Raw genomic sequence first — 22,829 nt, forward strand, 5'->3', positions numbered from 1 at the left:
AAAAAAAAAAAAAAAAAAAAAAAAGAATAGTAACCAACCAGTTTTGCTGAATGGGACTTTTCGGTACGATCCGAGTGCACCGAGAATGAATAATTCGCGCGTGCCTCGGTCGTTTGGAACCGGTTTGCACGGTAAGATTCCAATCAGCCTGGGTGAAAAATTCAGTTCCATTTGTAACGGAACGAAGATAATGAATATTCTCATCAGAAGAATAGGGCGACTTGTAAAATTGATCGCAGAATGTGACAGTTTCGATCGCTCGGGGAAGATTGCTCGATTTCAATTACTCAGACCTTCGGTGGGTCGCATTGTTCATTAGCGTGCTCCAGTTCGAGCAGAAACACACGGGACGATGGATTATCAGCGTGACGTCCTCCACCTGAGTGTCCTTTTTTTCATTTCTTCTTCTTCTTTCCGGAGGTATTTTCACGAATAAGCGTACCACGGTGAAAATAATTTGGCAGATACGTATTCACACGTATTCTGCCTGTAACTATAATAACGTCCATCAGCGTTATTATCTTGTCTCCCGAGCCTAGCAAAAAAAAAAAGAAAGAAAGAAAAAAAAACGATGAACCCAGTGAACGAAATGTATCGAAATTTTAACGAGTTCGTTCGAACGAGGGGACGCGGATCGTTGGATCGGGCACGTTGTATAGATTTCAAGTTGACAACTAGCGCCGGTATCAATTTCTAATTAATTCCCCCTTCCCCTCACCCGCCCACGTCGCAGTACGTCATTAACGTAAATTAAACGTTTCGTTTGCCGTGCCGCTGACTCGCTCTTTATTGAAAGATCGTTAAATGCTCGATGAATTATCGTTCCGGAAATTTTGTCGGACGAGTGGGGTCTGTACCGACGAAAGTGCCGCCCTAAATCATTAATGGAATATTCGGTGACCACTGGCCGGTACGAGTAAATGGCAATTACTGCTTTACGCTTCGTGGCCTGGCTTCGAGTAATTTTACTCCCTGGAAATTGGACGTGATACGATCCAACTATGTATGTCCACCAGCCATGCTCGGACACATTCGCCGGGATTGCACCGGCGAGTTTCTACTTCTCCCTTGTTACTTTCTTCCTCCTCCCTACTCTTTTGCCCCTTTCCTTCTACCTTTTGCTTTCCTTCCCCCCCCCCCTCCCTCTTATCTCTCTCGTCCCTTTCACCTTTCGTTCCCCGGCAGTCATTTCGAAAATTAAGGCGCGGGATGGCGTTCTGGATATAATGGCGGCGTTAAAATTTTATCGCCGCTTGTCCTTTACGGTGGCAATCGGCTCGAGGCCGCCTGGGAATCGCAAAAACTGCGCGAACGGTGTTAATTAAAGCGACGAAAGATCTAACGGGGAATGTTGTACCTAATGTACTTTTAACGGGTGAAAGAGAATTTCCATCCTCTTGGAATCGATGAACCTGAAAAGTCTGACTCTAATAAAAATTTCTGTTTTGTTTCAGGTAAGTAATCTCGGACTACGAAGTTTCCTGAAATCACAGCGGTGAGTCGAGTCGTGTTTCATTTGCCAAGGAAATATACCGTATGTACATGTGTAACTTTGATACGGTAATGCCCTAATAAGCGACCATACTTTTGTGGTCTTGTCCTCCACTTTCTTGGAATTGGGACTATCTCCGCTCTACATTACTTTATACACGAAACGTAACACGAAACAAGCGATACAAACTTCATTTTAAATAACAAATACAGTAGTATTTTCACAAATATTACAAGCAGTCGAATATTTCCTTAATACATACATTAATAATTATACTAAATTACACTAATTATATTTCCCTACATATACATTACGTTATACTAAATTACAAATAATAAGAACGAATAATGGTAGAAATATTAGAAAAAAATAATAAGAAGAAGAATAAAAGTTATTTCGAATTGTAATAATCTATTGCAGATTTTGAAACTTCTGGTTCTGTTGAAAATAATTTTCTATATAGATAATGTTCTTTCTGCTTCTTCACATTCGTCGATCCACTCTGTCATTCTGTCATCAGAAATCGTTTCACATTTATTGTTTTATTTAACTTAAAATTACGTATGTATGAAGTTTAAATTCAAGTTAAAAAACAAATGTTAAAAATGTTAAATTTCTATACAATCGAATAACGTAGCAAACAATATTGAAATTCACCGCACGTGCCTCTGTATAACAGTTGACCCATTCACAGAATACACCACCCCTTTTAAGCGTCTTCTTAAGCGACTGTTTATTCATGCACTACTGTACAAGTTTAACACTTGCTTTCAAATTAGATTTTCTCTTTTTTCTTTTTTTTAACCCCTTGCCTTACGATTTTCTTTTCAATTCTAATTAATTTTTATTTATCAATGTTCAGTTTAACGAAATTAAATTTAAAATCTGAATTTAAAATTTCATAGGTTTACGATTCACTTTTTCTTTTAAATCGACAATTTAATAATTTACCACGAGTATGACTCGATATTATGAGACAAAGGTTAATAAAGAAACAGCAAAGAATAATACGTTCTATCGCGAAATCGTTTTTGTTTCGTCGAGTGGCTTGGAAATCGCGATCGCGAGATTCGCGAAATTCCCCTTTAATTTCGCGCGACAGATTTTCGCAAACGCGACACGTCCCTGAACGTCGCTCGCGTCCTCGTTAGAAACATTTTGTCACGATTTAGCGCGCAGGAAGCATATCGACACGTGTCGGAGAGGTAGGACGAGAGGGGAAGTTGCATCTTTCGCCGGCGGGGGACCGGTGAATGCGCATTCATCGGTAATTTCGCGCGTGGGAACACAGTCTCTGCGAGGTGGGAACTCGCGCGAGCAACGGCGACAAGTTCCGCATACTTTCCATATGTAGCATGAAACGCGGGCGCCCACCCCCAAGAGCTGTTCTTGTTGTTGCACGAATTGCATTTCCAGAATCTCTAATGCGGCCGAGCCTCGACGCGACAAGCCCCGCGACTCGCGCGTGCCTCGCAACGTTAATTTCATCGAACCGTGTCTTCGCCTAGCTTCGAGCTAAAGTCTCTTCTTTTCCCTCCTCGTTTCGTTTTCCCGCAATTGTTTACGATCTGACAATAATTTTATCCGCTTCGGCTCGTTGATCTGTTAATCGTTGCTCGATCGTTCAACCACTTGCGCTGGTCCGCAACTGATTGCGGACCATAACGAGTGACCGAACCGTATAAAATAATTTGTCGCTTTCTTATTGAACTCGTCGTAAAATTATTATTTGCTTTGCCTATTTTGTTTTACTTAAATGTATAATTTTTACTTGTTATAACATGTTATGCTATGATATATAATATGTTATAACATAACCTATGTTATGCCTAATACAACCTATATTCCAGTTAAATATGTTGACGTGTGTTTATTGTTAAATTATATTACAGGTTAAAGCTGTAAAATAAAATTCTCTACAGTGTCACGAAACGATACCTACATTACTTGTAGGTATCCTTAACCACTTGCGCTAGTTAACTGATCGCGGACCATAACGAGTGACCAAGTCGTATACAATAACTCGTCGCTTTGGTTTTGAAAAAGAAGTCGCTTTTCTTTTTCGTCGGTACGATATCACCGGATAGAAATTATCGAGAAGTAATAAATTTCTCATTTGTTTTGCCTATTTTGTTCTACTTAAATAAACTTAAAACTGAGGAAGTATTGCAATTTTGCGACAAAACAATTCTCGACGCACGTCATTCCCAGCGCAAGAGGTTGATAAAAATCTTTATGTTGTATTATCTGAGCTGTTTGCGAATTACTCGTATTTGAAAATTATTGGGAGACGTTACATACGTATTTTATAATGATAAATTCCTCGCGTTCGACACAATAAATATCGTCAAATCGTCCTTCGAAATTTGTAATTATTCCGAAACAAAGAGAGATAGAAAGAGATAGAGATAGAGTGTGAGAGAGCTGCGCAGGCTGGTCGCAACGTTAAATTTTGACGGTGGCTTACATCATTAACAAGCAATTTCTGACGAACGACACCGGGGCTGTCCCTATATTTACATCGAACCACGGCCATTCGGTGCGCGAATGTGTCACGTCGGTTTAACGCTCGCTGTACTCGGTGAACTGGTTAAATTTAACACTAACTACGCGGTCATACAGCCGCGAAAACATCAATATAACAAGTCTCTGTCGATGTTGCGTGCATCGTTGCAATGTCCCGCGTTTCCGCCCGAGCCTCCCTCCGCCATCTTGTGTCCCTCCCCCGCTGCTACTGCCCTCCCCCCTTCCCTCCCCCCGGGGAATTTAAATCGAAAGCTTTACGAGCTGCGAAATTTGAGCGTCGTAAAACGAGCTGCTCCCCAACCTATTTCTGCCGCTTTACGATTATCGTGCTCGATATATTTCTCCGCGAGAGTGAGGAGAGTTTCTGAATAAAAGAATTCCTCTTCCGTTATTTAACTCTGCCAAGCGGACGAACTCGACGAACGTTAACCCCTTGCGTTGGCAAATGGTTCGCGGACCATAACGAGTGACCAAACCGTATTCAATAATTCGTCGCTTTTGACCTCGTCGGTAATGGTATTGCTGGATAGAAATTACTGAGAAGTAATACACTTATTATTTGTTTCGTCTGTTTTGTTTTACTTAAATATATAATTTTACTTGTTACAACATGTTATGCTATAGTATATAATATATAATATGTTTTACTTAAATATATAATTTTACTTGTTATAATATATAATATGTTAAATATATAATTTTACTTGCTAAATAACTATAATTTTACTTGCTGAATAACTATAATAACTACTCATAACTATACTTGCTAAATAACTATAATTTTACTTGCTAAATAACTTGTTACGTTAAATATATAATTTTACTTGTTATAACATGTCATGCTATAATATATAATATGTTACAGCATAACCTATGTTATGCCTAATATAACCTATATTCTAGTTAAATACATTAACATTTAGTGTTTGTTGTTAAATTATATTAAATATTGAAGCTGTATTAACTTTTAAACAAAATAAAATTTTCCACAGTGTCGGAAAACGACATTACTAATAGGTATCCTTAGCCACTTGCGCTGGTTAACTGATTGCGGACCATAACGAGTGACCAAACCGTATACAACAATTCGTCGCTTTCTTATTGAACTCGTTGGCATGATATCGGTAGATAGAAATTATTGAGAAGTAATAAACGTATTTTGTTTTTGTTTCGCCTGGGTTATATTTAAACATACTTCAAACAATGTATTGGGATAAAAAATTCTCGACGTGCGCAAGAGGTTAGCTATGAACGCGAGAAAATAAAAGTTAATTTTTTACGTCTCGAAGTTGTCAAAGACAACTTGCTCCCTTGGAAGAAAAAACACGGATCGTACCGGCTCGATCGTTCCGACCCAGTTTCGCGATCCCGGTCTCCCGGATGCAATTCTGTCAGCCGCGCGTATACTCGCGGAGCCAGTGGTAGGTCTTCAAGCCAGGCAGCTTAGCTTCGACAACTCTATTCTGAGCAATCGTCCTCGCATCGACCGAAATATCGCCAGTGACAAACCGGCGAAACATTGGCTCTTTGTTAGCCAATCCACCGTCACCCGTGGATAACCAGGGACGTCGGGAATCCATTGATGGAAGACGAGAGGCAGGATGACAGGCTCGCGTCGCGTTCGTCCAGGCATCGATGCTCAATGTCCCAAAAACCGATCGTTCCTCGGTCGCTTAAATGCAGAACATTCGGAAGGAACCGATATATAGGCCCCGACTAGTTTCACAATCGCAACGTTCGAGCGAAATACTCGCAAATAGGAGAAGAGCGAGGGAGAGAGAGAGAGAGAGAAAGAGAGAGAGAGAACGATACCGTACAATGACCATTCTCTGCGCGTTGGCGTGGAGCCAGCCAACACAAGGAAACACGTGTTCAAGATTAGCCGGGTACGACAGGTGCCACTGGCTCGCAAAGCTTCGACTACGTTTGCATACGCTCGGTTTACGCCCCCTCCTTTCCGTGTTCGATTGCGAAATTCGCGAGATTGCCGTGCGATTCGATCCGGCCATGCGGAATTTCTACGACGATTCACGACGAGTCGCCACCGATCGATCGGCCGAATTTCTGTCCATAAAGTGAGCAGGATCATCGACGCTCGATCGGAGCTGGACCGAGCGAGATCTTTTCCGTCAGTTTCCTAACGTGGAAATGCCAAAACCATAGAGGGAACATGTCGAAGCGTCAGTCGTTGATTTTGATGAAAAAAAAAAATATTTGTGTGACGATATAAGTATATATGTTTTCGAACAAACATTTGATTATTTCTTCGAGTATATTTTATAAAAGTAATCGTCGATGTTAAAGGGGTAAAAAAATTAATTTCAAAATTTTGGGAGTTTGGAATATTTATATATTTTATTTGTCAAATATCTCGGAAATTACTGAAGATACAGTTTGATCAAGTTAGTGTTTTTTTTTTAGAGGAATTTAACGGTGCATTTGTTTAAATAATATATTTAAAAGAAACGTATTTTTTTATAATTTTTCGATGGTTCTCCCAAATGTTAATATATTTTGTTAAATATTTGTTTTTATCGCCAATGTTAAAGAGATGAAAATTCACCTCAAAGTTTTTCGGGTTCGGAACATATTTTATCAAATATCTCGAAAATTACTGAAGTATACAGTTTTTGTATAACTTTATCAAATTGCTGTTTCTCGCCCACGAATTTAATATTGCATAACATTTTACAAAAAAACTATTTCTTTAAACAATATATTTAAAAAAACCATGTGTTTTATAATTTTTCGATGAATCTTCCAAGTGAATGTTAATACATATTTTTGATTATTTATTTATCGAAAACTACATATTCAAACACGAATTACTTGGAATCAATTGGAATCTTGATTTTTGCATTGCGAAAATGTTAATCGTTTCCAAGTATTTCTCGCTGACAGCGTGTTGCGACAAAAATTTATGCAATTGTGAGACTCGGTAACAAATTTGAGTTTCTCTAATCACCCTTTGTCTTTGATTGCTTTCGTAATTGTATAGATATAGAGTTTCCCAGTGTGGGGAAACTTAGACGTTGTACTCGCAGGGTTAACGAGCTCGCTGTGTGTCATTGGGTAGATCACGCAGGATGACGAATTTCGGAGTGATTTTTGGAAGACGTAGAAGAGAGGAGGGAGACGCTTGTCTCGTTTCGTCGATCGCGCCAAGCCAGAGCTTAATTTATGCGGTCGGCACCTGTTTATTGTGCGTCACGTGCCTCGCGTATCAGGATGCTCGTAAATTAAGTTTCCCCGAGCGCCCACGAGCGTCCATGATTTAGGGACGCTTCTTATCGTCGCGTTACGCGGTAATTTTTGCCGAGCTAATTACGAGGAGGACGCAGGCACGTTTTCGTCTTCGGATACGATTTCATTTCTCTGCTACGTGAGAAAACTTTCTTGCTTTTTGCCCAAGACTCGTGAAAGCATGTAAAATTCACGCAGAATTTTCGCAGTCTAGCGACGCGCTTTCCTAAAAGAAAAATCCACATGCCAGCAGGACTCGAAACTCACATGACTTTGCGATACTTTCTACGCTTCCTCAGGGAGAGAAGAAAGAAAAAAAAAAAAAAAGAAAAAACTCGAATGCGTGAAATTCGTCGAAAGGAGTCTTAACGCTAAATCTACCACGGTCAAGTGACCGTTTATTATTTTTATCAATTTCGTTTAGAATTTCTTAGTAAAACGTTATTGCACCGCTATTTAACTTCACGACTTTTCTCATAATATATACGTATAATGCATTTTTTGATATTTACTTCTTTCCTTATTGTTTGCTCTCTGAGAAAAATATGCAGTCTGTCTGCCACGACCGGTTGAATGATTTATATCATTTCTTTAGTAATAGTACTCTCTCGAAGAGAGAACTCAATTCTGAAACTGCAAATGAAAGGTAACGCAAGTGTGGCATGACTTTAGCCAAGAACGTGATGATATATGATTTAAAAGAGCTGCGATAATAATGACGTGAATTTACATCCGAACGAAATGATCCAATTTATTTATTTCTGCCAGTGACGTGAATTTACATCCAATGTATTTATTTCTCCCAGCTCTAATATTTTCTTATATTCTATTAAGAGTGTCCATAAGTAATCTCGGTTCCTTCAAATTTAACAAACATTGCCATCTACTGACAATAATTTAAATTATTACAACACAACATATATTCTAGTTAAATATATTGGCATTTAGTGTTAAGTTATATTATAGGTTAAAACTGTATTAACTCTTAAAAAGAAATTTTGTACATTATGAAAAAACGACAGAAGTGGCTAACTGGCGGCTCGCGGGTCTTCGACTAGCATTATCCCCTCCACTGCATCGATCTCCCCACTACGTTGAATTTCCTCACGGTGAATGAGAGAATGAGGCTCATCGATGCAGTGGAGGGGATAGCGCTAGCGAGGAAAGCTGGGACAAGCAGTTAGCCAACTCTGTTTTATATCATAAAACACTTTTTTTTTTTTTTTTTTTAAAGACCAGTGACAGTAAAAATTGTTATACGTGAAATGTCGGTAGGTTTAGTGTTAATTCTAAGTCGACGTAGGCTGACGCGCGTCTCAAACGTCGAAGCGAATTTTAACCACCGCCATCTCTATTCTATTCGTTGAGAACGTCTCAACGTTCATTACGAACGAACATTCGAGTTTACGAACTCGTTTCGTTTAATATCGTTTCGTTCCCCTAATTTGCCAGCTTTTACGATCTACGAGGGAATTCGAGTAAGTGTTATTCGATGCTGTCCAATACTACGCAGGATGAAATGTAGTGTGAGCTTTGAATTCATCGAATCTCGAATATTCCAGCTTTTCCTTTTGTCCTTGTTTGTCGAACTGGCGACAGAGACGGCGGTATACGACTCTCTCATTTAGCTCGTACTCTGCATTTCCCTGCTTCTAACAGACCGGGAAGTGAAAAGATTCATCCGTCTCTCCGTTATCGTTACCTTCGCGATGAAAATTTTATATTAAAACAACCGGCGAAATATGCACGCGGGCTTTTTAATACGAAAGGTGGTTTTATTGTTTGCGCGCGCGCGTATTTTTCAACTTTGCTCCAGGAGATAGAAAACAGCAACAATGGGGGCGCGCGGCGGAGCGAGCTACTTTTCAGTTACGTTAATATACTTTACAGTATAGTCTGCGGTAATCTACTTTAACGCACTCGTTATAAACGCAGAGTAAACGTTTATTAGAGCTTAATTAGAGTTTACATTGCGCGAAATATTTTTAACGCAAGGCAAAAAAAAAAAAAAAAGAGAGGAAAGAAGGCAGTTCCATTCGTTTCTTTGTAAAAAAGAAAATTCATTACCGAGACGCACGGAAGTTAGTCGATCTGCAAATGAATGGAACTCAATCTTTTAGTCGTGGTGCTGCTTGACGTGATGACGATTATACTCGTCACGCTGTAAAATTGAATTGAATTGTTTGTTTTCTTTCCTTCGAACAATAATTTTATCGTTTCACTTGGTTAATATTATTATTATTTGATATTTTTTTATTGAACAAAAATATTTGGAGGAAATGGAAAGAAATTAGAAATTTAATTTGTTGTAAATTCGGAGCAGTGATGTTTCTTAAAACAAGGTGCAACACGTAATGATATTTGCGAACATTTTCGTGTAGGTTTTGACAAATTTTTGACGACGTACCTGACAAATGTGTTGTAAATTGCTGATCAACTGACGTACGTGTCGAATTTAAGGGTACCCATGAGCAATGTCGTTTCTTGATACTCTATACAAAATTTTATTTCATTTAAATTGTTTTCTTTCAATTATTCTAACTTTTTGGCAATGTTCATTAAATTTGAAATGTGGGTAACTCTGACATCTTCAATTGGATATAATTCAATAGTTTTTTTTTTCGATAAAAGAAACTTTAGCAGATTTAATATAACTTTATTGATTCTCATTATCATTTTTACATAATTGAAACAATGTGTGGAAGATGATATTTCCCGCGTCTACACTCGGGAAATATCATATACTATAATTATTTTAATGTATATATATTTAATAATAATTTTTATATTACATTAATTTATTATATAATTTAAATGGCTTATGATAATAGAGCATAATATTGAAAATATTAATGAAATTAGAAATTTTTAAATAACATAATTATAAAATTTTTTATATTAGAAATATAATATTAAAATTAATATTGTTTATATATATATATATAAAAATAAAAATTATTTAAATTGTAAAATTAAATTTCAAATTATTTTAATAAATTATTTTTTCAATAATTTTATTAGTAATCAAATTATTTCTCAATTTTACTTTAATTAGATGTGAAGTAAATTTATTACTTATTTAATTTCAATTTAAAATTTAATCATAATATGAAAATTATCCAGATCGCGCGAGTCTAGTCTCAGAAATAATCCAAGAAATAATTCCAAATTTTACTAATGTATTTCATTTCCCGCAAATTTCCAATTCAAGTAACAAATAGGTAATTACTTTCCTCTTTCAAAATTGCCATTTCTTCGCGACGGCTACATTCACGGCTAACAACAACGAGAGGTTGAAGGACTAACTACGCGTTTCGTGGTTTTCGAAAGGAAAAGCGTGGCTTTCCGGGATGACCGAATGAACGAAGAAGCACGCCGAGCGTAGGCGAGTGATGGAGCGACGCGCGTTCGCTTTTGGTGTTACGCTTTTCCTAGCCGCGTTACGTAACTGTGGCGCGGTGAAGGGATGAACGCCGTGCACGCAGCTCGACGGGGGGTTGCAAGATAGATACGTCAGTGTCTCGCTGCAAGCTGGTCGTGTTAATTACATCCCTGGCTTACCCGCCCCCTTCCTGTCGTTCCTTCGCGCCCCGGCGCACACACCGGTGCAATGCGCGGCAGAGAGCTCATCTTGGAGGTCAGTGAAACGTCGCTGGCTTCGCGGCCGTGCTGTAATTGGAAACCGCAAGGCACAGCCCACGAGAATTCAAATCATACGGCCGTTTATTGGCACCAGTTGCCCGAGCCGGAGGACGCGATTTCGCTTGATTGCCATCGGCCGTCGCCGATTCGGATTCCTCTCGTAAACCTCCTCCACCTCTTGCTTTGCCTCGCCGAGGTTATTTTCTCTCTTCTGGTCGAACGGATAAATTCACGCGCGCCAGAGAGAGAGAGAGAGAGATACACCGTTGGATTCCGCGTTAACGGAACAACTTATATATCTTTGAGAGGGTTTCATTCACGTTTATTTATTGAGAACTTCCCAATGGTGAAACAGTGCCCTTTTCTTCCTGGATTTTCTGATCTTTTTTACAATTGCAAATCAAAGGGAAGAGGAAGGTGCTCTATGAATAACTGTTCGTAGAACACTTTCGCTGGAGAAAAAAAAAAAAAAGAAAAAAATGGAAACAGTCGGTATAAAAATTCAGCGGGTTTGAAATGATCATCCCATTGATAATTAATTCGCGTGGCGTGATGAAGAAGGGGGTTGGAGGGAGCGGCGTGTCCGTCCGCGCTGGTTCAATTTCATTCGGCGATTCCATCCTCGGGCTTAATCCGAAAAATACGCCGTGTCCCCCGCTCTTTGTAGTCTTTCCACTCTATCATCGCTCATTCATTTCCCGAATAAGCTTCTTTAATGAAATTGCGCGACTTGCCGCGCACAAAGGGCCGAAAGCTCCGGCCCGAGCCGATGGCGACGTGAAAGGAACTCGCTCGAGTTAATGCGCCGAGGCGATCGTCGCGCATCACGCCCACCGAAATCGCCAGGATTTTCGCAATTTCGGTGAAACAATTGGAAATAATCGTGGTGTGTGTTTGTATCAGCTGCGTCTCGAATGAAATTACACGCAGAGAATGCAATTTAGTAGAATGCAAACTTAATTGCGAGGCGCTTGATCTACGCACGAAAAGAGAAAAATTTCATGCAAAATTCGACACCAAAAAGTTCACTTTTTGTTGTGCAACGAATATCGCGCACGTGAAATGTTAGTGGCAACGCGTTTCTTTTTTTTTCAATATTATGTTGCGCACAGACGGCGTCGTGCCGAGTCCTTTTCCCGCTTGCTATTGCATCGAATTATAATAATACGATGAGAAAGTAATTTTTAATTCCATCAAGCTTGATATCGACGAGTGATAGAGTTAATAACGTTAAGCAAAGTTCCTGGGAATTTTCCCGCAGTTTCAATGAAATTACTTACGTTTTAATTCTTTGCACTAGTTCTCCAAGTGCGACGTTACTTGCCGTTGAATAAATCTTTTGTCTCAAATCGAGTTAAAAATCAAATGGCAAGGGAAAATACGTGGTTAGGTATTTCATGCGTATGCAATGTTTACTCGGTGTTGAGTTTTACGTGAATTTTACGTGTATTCTTCTCTTTACGTGTAGATCAAGTCCTCGAAGTTTCACCGTTAATTCGGAACACCCTGTACATGTACAACATATTTTTGTTGGAAAACCAAAATCTTAACATCCTTATTATAAATAAATTTTATTAGAGGAGTAGTAGTTGATCGGCGTGCAACTACAGATACAGGGTGTCCCATTTTAATCTGTAATTATCTCCAAAACTATTCGTCGTTTTAAAAATGTTTTCTTTTTCTGTTTCGAGAGAACAGTTATTTGTTAAAAAGAGATATGAAAGTCTTTTCAAGCATAATTGTGTAATTTTTTTACATCAATCAACGCAGCAGGTCATTTTCTATAAAAAAAAAAGTATTAACATACACATGTCGTAAAATTGTTAATTTAGGAGGTACTTCAACTTTTAATTTTAATAAAGTCTATCGTATAAAATAGCGGCTCTCAACCTGATGGCACGCGAGAATAATATTGGTAATGGCGGAAAACACCAACAAAAGGAGTTGAAATAAAAATACAGAAACAAAGTTGCAGAGTTTTGATTTACAAAGAGTGACATGTGTGAAAGTTTTTAAAAGATGAGTGGAAGTTTATGAGAGGAGGGGAAGTTTAATCAAAGGGTACGAGAGAAAAAGAAAGATTAGAAAGGAGGAAGAGAGAGCACAAAGATTAGAAAGTAGTACAGCCCCTTCGTAACTGAATTATTTTATATCGGATTTCTCGCGATGAGGTTCTACGGAATTACTAGAACCGAATTACGCTAGAGTAGAAGAACCGAACCTCGTCTTTTCGGACGAAGTTGCAGTTCTCCGACTTGACACACTGACAGCGAAAGATGGAAACTCTACTCTAGTGCAATGACAGTATCAAAAGTAACTCTGCTCTAGTGTAATGACAGTAACAGAAGTAACTCTGCTCTAGTGTAATGACAGTAACAAAAGTAACTCTGCTCTAGTGCAATGACAGTGACAAAAGTAAGTCTGTTCTAGTGCAATGACAGTGACAAAACTAACTCTGCTCTCGTGCAATAACAGTGACAAGTGTAACTCTGCTCTAGTGCAATGACAGTGACAAAAGAAACTACTGTAGTGCAATGACAGTGACAAAAGTAATTATGCTCTAGTGCAATGATATTGATAAAAGTAACTCTGCTCTAGTGCAATGACAAAAGTAATTCTGTTCTAGTGCAATGACAGTAACAAAAGTAATTCTGCTCTAGTGCAATGACAGTAACAAAAGTAAGTCTACTGTAGTGCAATGACAGTAATAAAAGTAACTCTGTTCTAGTGTAATGACAGTGACAAAAGTAACTCTGCTCTAGTGTAATGACAGTAACAGAAGTAACTCTGCTCTAGTGCAATGACAGTGACAAAAGTAATTCTGCTGTAGTGCAATGACAGTGACAAAAGTAATTCTGCCCTAGTGCAATGATATTGATAAAAGTAATTCTGCTCTAGTGCAACGACAAAAGTAATTCTGTTCTAGTGCAATGACAGTAACAAAAGTAAGTCTACTGTAGTGCAATGACAGTAACAAAAGTAATTCTGCTCTAATGCAATGACAGTAACAAAAGTAAGTCTACTGTAGTGCAATGACAGTAATAAAAGTAACTCTGCTCTAGTGCAATGACAGTGAAAAAAATAACTCTGCTCTAGTGCAATGAGAGTGACAGAAATAACTCTACTTTAGTGCAATGTCAGTAACAATAGTAACAATAGTAACAATAGTAACAACGAATGAAAGAAGAGCGGAGAGAAGATGTCCCTAATTTCGTTTCAAGTTAAATAAAGGTGTATTTGTATAGAATGCGTTCATAGCGAATTTAAAAATACTAACTATATTACAATTAACACTAAACAGTTCAGTTTAGACCGTGAAATAAAGAAAGAATTTTTCTAGAGAACGACCTGCTGCAAAAGAATGCACTTCAACTGTGCTCGAATAAAAAATAATTGTGACCTTCATATCTAGAGACAAATTAATTTAACAAAGTGTACGAAATTGCTGTCCTCGTGAAACAGGGAAAAATGTTTGCAAATAACAAAGAGAGTTTCAGAGATAATTGCATTTCTAGATTAAAATTGGACACCCTGTTTATTTCATCCAACTGGCGTTTCATCCAACCATGGGCTCGCTCCAGCTGGACTAACTTTCCTATCTACCTCGGTTACAGCCGAAATTCTCGAAACTCTTTGTTTACCGAAATGTCGGACATCGTGGGTGCCATTTTCCCTCCCGTGTCGGTTACTCGAGGACATCGGAAGCAACCGGATGGTAGGGCAGGCGAATGAGATGAAGCTCGGATGGCGCAGGTGGCCGAGAAAGAATAGGCATCGCAGGTGGTGGCTGGTTCCTTGGTCGGTCGATCGTTTTTCGTCGCGTACGTCGCTGCGCGCGTACAAATGGCACTTCCACGGTTTCCGCCGGGCAATAAGGGAAGTTTTGGTCAGGTAATGACGCTCGGCACGCGTAATTACCAGTTATGCGCCAATGCTGCACGGGCTAGCCCCAATGTGTCATTGGCTGTCAGACTGCGCGGTACCCGAGTGGTTATCACGCAAACTTGAGCTCGGAAGGATCAGTTTGAGAATGATCGTTGCGCGTGTGCGCGTGCGTCCCTGTCTTCCCACGACTCTCGATCGAAATTCGCTGGTATCCTTTGCTCGCTCTCCGCCGGAGTTTGAATTTTCGAGCGGAGGGAGGGTGATTGACTGGCCTTCGAGGGAACAATGGCCAGTCGTAGGCGCCCGGTTTGATACATGCGGGTATTTAGTATGATTTACGACTTGGGAATACGAGTGTTGTATCGGCGGGGGACAGGTGGATCGCTCGGGGGTGTTACGGAGCCCGTTGTACCAGGTCTTGCCGGAGATTTTGCACGAGAGACGGTTTGAATACGTAGCAGGTTTTTGGTCGTGAGGGTTCGACGTATATACAGTGTGTCTTGTACGAAGCTAACCTAACGCAATTTTTTTTTAAACTGCCCGCCATAGAGAAAAACAAAAACTTCGAATGAGGTTTATAATCCTCGTTTCGAGGGAGACGTCTCACGGTGACCACAAATCTTGTCTGGGGGTCATGGTTTCCAAGAAGTCAAGATGACGTTTGTTTTTTTTGTTTTTTTTTTAAATGGAACTGCACGTTTTTGAGTTCACAGACTTACAACTTGGCATCAATGTCTTCTCTCGTCTGTCAAGAGAACGTACCAAAGTACGAATCACCGATTTTGATGAAATTTGACAAAAATGTAGATCTGAAATAAATATTTGACCCGTATTTTTTTTTCTTTTTTTTTTTACCGGCAATCGTCGACGTTGAAGGGGAAAGAATCTCGGAAATTACTGAAGGTATTGTTTTTGTGTAAACTGATGAAATTGGTGTTTTTTCTAACGATGAATTTAATGGTATATACTGTTTTGCAAAAGAACCTCTTGTTTAAACAATCGAATTTTACAAGCTTTTCCATGTAAATGTTAATAATTTTTGTCTAATGTTCGATGTTCTTGGACGTCAAGTTACACCCTTTCCAACATTTCGAAAGTAATTTATTTGCAAGCATCCCCTGTACCAATTTCGTAGAGAACCTCGCGAGGAAAAAATCGCGGGATGAATAACAATAACAACGGCATAAAAACAATTGCCACGTTCTTTCGCCTATTCTCTGAAAAATCGTGAAAATCGTCAAAGATCGAATCGAGATTTCGGACAATTTTTCGCCCAAGAGGGATCGTCATTGAACTTCGGGACAAACTCTTTCCAAAGTTTCGATCGATCGGCTCGTTCGTTCTCCTAAAATTGAACTAGGTTCCGGTCGGCCGGTCGCTCTAGTTATTCCGGCGAATCGCCAGTCGATAACAAGCACGGGACAATTTCGCCGGTTTGCGACTCGGCACACTGACTCGATTCATAATTCGACCGGTTCCACGAGCGAACCGGTGGAAAAGAGAAAGAGAGAGAGAGAGAGAGAGAGAGAGAGAAAAAACAAATGTTCGGCACCATTTCGTATATCGGCACGGCCCGTGGGCTGTGTAACGCTGCGCGCCGGGTCAACTGGCTCGCGTGGTAGCCGCGGCGAGCGGCTTTGTTCGACGGGGATTAATTAAATACGCACGTTGAACTCGTTACCATACGTTTCCATTAATACGCGCGGTTGAACTTGTTACCTAAGCAACGATGTTCACGAGCCAGGGATTCCGCGGAGAAGTTCCAGTTACTGCAATTACCTCGCGCGGCCGAACCAGTGGAGAAATTAGCCAAGCTCTTTTTTCATGCCAGTGAATCGCCGGCCATTTTGACTCTCGTTTTGTTTCGCTTCTCTCTCTCTCTCTCTCTCTCTCTCTCTCTCCTTTTTTTTCAATCAGTCTCTTGCTTACTTTGTTCATTGATATTTGGCCGACTTTGTTTCTCAGAAAGTCAGAGCTCGCTTTTCTTTTCAAATTGTTCGAGTCACGAGTGAAATTGGTATCTCTTCGAAACACAGATATTTACACGGGCCTCGCTTTATTGCGAGTTCTCGTTCCAGCTCCTGAAATTCCTCTTTTCTCTCACGCGGCACCTGCAAAGCCCGCGAAAAGAAATATTTTTCCTTGGGGGGGAAGGAAAATTCCGAGCAAGGGAATATTAAAATTTCTCGCGTCTTCTCCTCTCACCTTCCGCGGATGATCCTCGGAATGTCGCGGAAATTCTCTTTTCGCTCAGGTGTATCGCATGATCGAGATGTCTGCCGTGGCAATTACTTTGCCCCTCTTTCTCTCTCTCTCTCTCTCTCTGTGTGTGTTTTTCTGCCTATTCACTTTCACCGACAGCTTTCGAGCTGCACGCGATAACGATGTCGCGAACAACGACGAGAGGCGTTAAGCATTCTTGTCGTAAATTCGATGTTCGAGGGAGTAGAACGTCGGCGCACAGACGAAGAATACTCGCACGACGATGGAAGTTGAGCTTTCTTGCTTTATCCGCGCCGCCGGGGCTCGATAACCAACCTCCCCCCTTGGCCGAAAGGCAGAGAAAACGCGCTACTGGAAGGAGTTTTGTCCCGATAGAAGCGGCGAGGGGGAAGAGCGGCGAGGCTCGCGTGTCCTTGCTGATTTATAGCTCGTCGATCGAGCCGTCGTCGATCCCTCGCTGCTGTCCCCCATCTCCCCCCTGTGCGCCGTGCAGCACACTCCACTTCCGGTAGTAACCTGCTGCTGGCCAGTGGTTCTCACAGCCGGGGGCCTCTGAAAATATTTACGGACTTTATGCCCGGTCGGTAACGAAGATAAATCGCGTCACCTGCCACCGACAGGCAACCATGTTTGCTCGAAAACCTGGCACCCGATGCTTCCACCCGATGTGTTTTGCGGCCGCGTGTCTTCGAGAATGATCGAAAACCCTCGCTCCTGTTATTCTTCGCCAGTTTCGTTACTGTATATCCCCGGGAAATAACATTTACCGAGGAAATTCTCGCGAAAATTTCGCGTTCTTTCTTTCAGCCCCCCCCACTGTCCAAAAGTGCTATCCACTTGTCCAATTGGTTGGGGCTCTTTGGGGCCCTTACTCGACAGCGGCAGGGAAACTGTGTCTGAATTCGGAGGGAATCAATTTTCAAATCTGGTCGATTAACCGGCCTCGATAAAGAAGAAGCGGCGAGGAAACGAGGGGAGAGAAAGTCTATCGGTTTCGTGGCACGTAGTTATGAACGCGGGTAAGAAGGGTCGATGTTATCGGTGGAGGAGGGTATATCCTTCGATAGGAACGTATTTCATCCCCCTTTTGTATTACATGCCTATTGCATTACGATTTTCATCAAAATACCCGGTCCGGTTTGCTCGCTTCTCGCGCAAAGCGATAATAGAATGGTGAGGAGACTGAGACAGGGAAAAGGGACGAGGAAATGGCGGAACGGAGAAGAGGGAAAGCAGTGACGGCGACTACGGTGAATTTTCCACGGAGTGAAGAGAGGGTGAGGGGGAGCTATTCTCCTCTAATTGGCGTCGTGGGGGAACAACGAAATGGGGCGGTGCATCATATTTTCTCATTAAAAGCGTTTACTCGAATGGAAAGTTCTTTTATCCCTTCGAAACCCTTCGAAAGTTCCTACTCGAGAGTTTCTAAGCATTCGACTCTACCTCTCTCTGTCCCTCTATCTGTCCATCTATCTATCTGTCTGTCTCTCGTTTCCTCCCTTCGGTCGAATCTCGCCGATGAAAGTTCGCCGCCGAGTTCGGGGCGTAAACTCGCCCCCCGAGTGCCTTCGTAGGTACGGAACTTAACGCCGGGCTGGTTATAAATAGCTCTGTCTTGCGCGGTATTGCTCGCGAGCAATGCCAACGAAAATTTATCGCGCGAGATTTATCTGCCGCGATAGGTCAAGATGAGTCCGTGGCCGAGGAGGATTCTGAATTTGATTTGCCACGAGACTTCCTACCCCATCCCGCTTGCGTTCTCGGCGCTTTTCTCTCTCTCTCTCTCTCTCTCTCTCTCTTTGCGCGCGATCTAATCGCTTGTTCTTTCGCGCGCTACCGCAAAACTGTTGGACACAGGGGTGGAAAATCCAGAGAGAAGAGACAACAGCCGGGTGAGGGGGGATCGCTGCTTAGCTCGGGAGGAGAGACGGGATCTCGCGAATTCACGATAGCTCGCGAAGATTGCGCGTCGTTCTCCTCGTCACATTGTCCAGAGTGTCACGCGCGCGGCGCGATCGCCGGGCACGTACGCACGTGAGACGAGAATATTTTATCCGCGAATTTGTCAGAGAGGAGCTTCGCAGAGGAGTTTCAGTTAGAGACGGGGGGGGGGGAGGGGAAGGGGAAATTTACGCGACGCTGCTCGCAAGCAGAAAACGACGACGGCCGCTCGCTGTCTGCAAGAAAGTTTCGTCATCGGTTGCCTCCTCTTCGTCGGTATTCATACGGCAGCGCGCCAAATCGCAACCTTCGCTACTTTCAGCGTGAATAGACGATTTCGCGAATAGGTGACGTCGCCTGCGAGACAGAAAGAGACAGAGAGATTAAAACAGAGTAGAAGAACACTGTTTCCAAGGGATCGTTCTACTGACGCGCGAAAGAAACTCTTTTTCTCTCTGTACATAGGCGAGGACCAACGACGATACGGCGCGTTGCAAACTCAGCATTAGTTAACACATTGTGGACCGGAGAGGCGAATTCGCGTCTTTCAGTTTTCAACTGTTGTGGACGGGGAACGCATTTTTTGCGTTGTAGAGGACACGACCCAGGCAACGTTATATATAATTTACATTATATAATATTATACAATTATATACTACAATATTATATAATTTTTCAAGAAGCAGGGAAATTGTTTCCTAACATATCACACTAAGAAACGTTGCCAGAGGTATTTTCATTTTATTTAATAAAATATTCTTAAATATTACTTATATTAAATATATTTTTTATAGTAATATTTAAGTATCTATTTATTATGTATTTTAGATTTTATTTTATTACTTATTTTATTATCTATATTATTCTATTTTTTATTCTATTATTTATTTTATTATCTATAATATTCTATATTATTTATTTTATATTTATATTGAGGACGGTAATAAAATACCTCTAAAATGAAAAATAATTAATAATTTTAATTATTAATGAAACAATACACTTAAATACTATACATTCTCTTGAACCCTTTCAATCATATATTAAATAATTCAAAAAAATACGAGAAAATACAGGCTATGTGTTTGTCAGAGCGTACCATCCTTAATGTGTCAATATAAAAAAATAAATAATATAGAATATTATAGATAGTAAAATAAATAATATAAAATAAATAAAATCTAAAATACATAATAAATAGATAAAATTATAATAATAAATGTAAAAAATATATAGTAATATTTAAGAATATTTTATCAATGTGAATTAAAGAAGTGCATATATTCATTGTACAAAGTTTCCCTGTTGCTCCAAAAAATATGCGGGCCCTGGGAGCAGGCTGGGTGCGCTGAGTGCGATACGCAGTGCGTTAATATCAAGGAAACAAACGCATTTCACAGTGTTCTAAGTCACAATATTCTCTTGAACGAGAGATTGAGAATCGCCGAGCACGCTCGTAGCGAAATGATTAATTATCGTTCGATCGGCCGCGATACACGGTTCGTACTTTCGACCGGTGGCGAAGGTGCACATCTCTTTCCTGTTTGATCGTCTCTCTTCTCACAGAGAGAAACCGGCAAAGCAGCAACTGCGCGTGACAGTCGCCCGGAGCTGTTGGAATTCGCGGCGATTCAATGCCGACGCTTGCCGATTTTTCCTCCGCTACCTTCGATTGCACGCGCGTACGTGGCTGGCGCAGCCCATCCTCCCACCGATTCCCGCCACTAGAGCTTGTCTTCTCGACTTTTCGGACATTCTTGCCTACCAGGCGGACGAGTGCTCTCGATAAATATTCACCAACCACTCGAACCTCGTCGTCGATCCCGATTCCTTCCTCTCGAACCGATTTTACCGGTTCCTTCTTCGCGTGGTCGAGATGAAAGAATCTATTGACATTCTGACGGCATTGACAAATCGAGATCGAAGTTGTTCGTTTTTCGCTCGGGGCCTGTTCGAAAATTCTGAAGGGACGATTTGAAAATAAACTTGAAATTGAAGTGTCGTGTTTGCGCGAATTGTTTCGTATTTGTTGTTCATTTAGACCGCGCCGCGCTCGCGTGAATAATTGTATGCGGCGTGTTCCTCGCGTACGGATCGATTACCTGATTATTAACCTTTGTTCCGCTGCTGTAATCCCCGTTGTACGATTTCGTACGCCAGACGTACACCGTGCATCGAGCTCCACTGTTTCGTGATTCGATCGTTTCAATATCGCCGAATATCAAGTTAAATCGAGAGAAATACGTACAGGGTGGTTCGTTTAACCTCTTGCTACGCACGTCGAGAATTGTTTGTCTCAAAATCGCAACATTTCCTCAGTTTTAAGTATATTATAATAAGTGTAATACAACTCGGGTAAAATAAAGTAGTAAATTTATTACTTCTTAATAATTTCTGTCTATATCGAGTTAAATCGAGAGAAATACGTACAGGGTGGTTCATTTAACCTCTTGCTACGCACGTCGAGAATTGTTTGTCTCAAAATCGCAACATTTTCTCAGTTTTAAGTATATTATAATAAGTGTAATACAACTCGGGTAAAATAAAGTAGTAAATTTATTACTTCTTAATAATTTCTGTCTATATCGAGTTAAATCGAGAGAAATACGTACAGGGTGGTTCATTTAACCTCTTGCTACGCACGTCGAGAATTGTTTGTCTCAAAATCGCAACATTTTCTCAGTTTTAAGTATATTATAATAAGTGTAATACAACTCGGGTAAAATAAAGTAGTAAATTTATTACTTCTTAATAATTTCTGTCTATATCGAGTTAAATCGAGAGAAATACGTACAGGGTGGTTCATTTAACTTCTTGCTACGCACGTTGAGAATTGTTTGTCTCAAAATTGCAACATTTTCTCAGTTTTCAGTATATTATAATAAGTATAATACAACTTAGGTAAAATAAAGCAGTAAATTTATTACTTCTTAATAATTTCTGTCTATATCGAGTTAAATCGAGTTAAATCGAGAGAAATACGTACAGAGTGGTTCATTTAACTTCTTGCTACGCACGTTGAGAATTGTTTGTCTCAAAATTGCAACATTTTCTCAGTTTTCAGTATATTATAATAAGTATAATACAACTTAGGTAAAATAAAGCAGTAAATTTATTACTTCTTAATAATTTCTGTCTATATCGAGTTAAATCGAGAGAAATACGTACAGAGTGGTTCATTTAACTTCTTGCTACGCACGTTGAGAATTGTTTGTCTCAAAATTGCAACATTTTCTCAGTTTTCAGTATATTATAATAAGTATAATACAACTTAGGTAAAATAAAGCAGTAAATTTATTACTTCTTAATAATTTCTGTCTATACTGATATCATACCAACGAGTTCAAAAGAATTGTTGTATATACGGTTCGGTCACTCGTTACGGTCCGCGAACCAGTTGCCAGCGCGATGGGTTAAGCGATGAACCCTAAACATTTTTTCGACAAGTGTGAAAAACTGTTTCTCGCCTACGTGATATGGTATCAAAAGGCCAGTAACTGGTAGGAATATTTCTTTCCAAGGTCATTCTTCTTTTTTTCGGAGCTCTCAAGGTCGTTGATGATTCTTTTCATACTCAACTATGTATTTCTTTTTATCGTATCGAAACCGATGCATGTTGTAAATTATCGAAATCTCGACAGCGAACTATCGAGATCGCTGTATGGAACGATTAAACGATTGAACAACCACACTGTGGAATGATTCTGCGTTTACCTCGGCGTCGGGTGACTTTTGAGACGCACGAGTCCGGTCGACTTTTAATCGGCAGGAATGCAAACGAGACACGTTGCAATACGCGTCGTCACGCTGCTAGCCGGAGTCAAATGGAAAAAAAAAAAAAAGAAAAAGGAAAAACGTCGGACTTGATCAGAAGATA

The sequence above is a fragment of the Frieseomelitta varia genome, unplaced genomic scaffold, assembly GCF_011392965.1.
Source record: "Frieseomelitta varia isolate USP_RPSP 00005682 unplaced genomic scaffold, Fvar_1.2 scaffold_383, whole genome shotgun sequence".
NCBI lineage: Eukaryota > Metazoa > Arthropoda > Insecta > Hymenoptera > Apidae > Frieseomelitta > Frieseomelitta varia.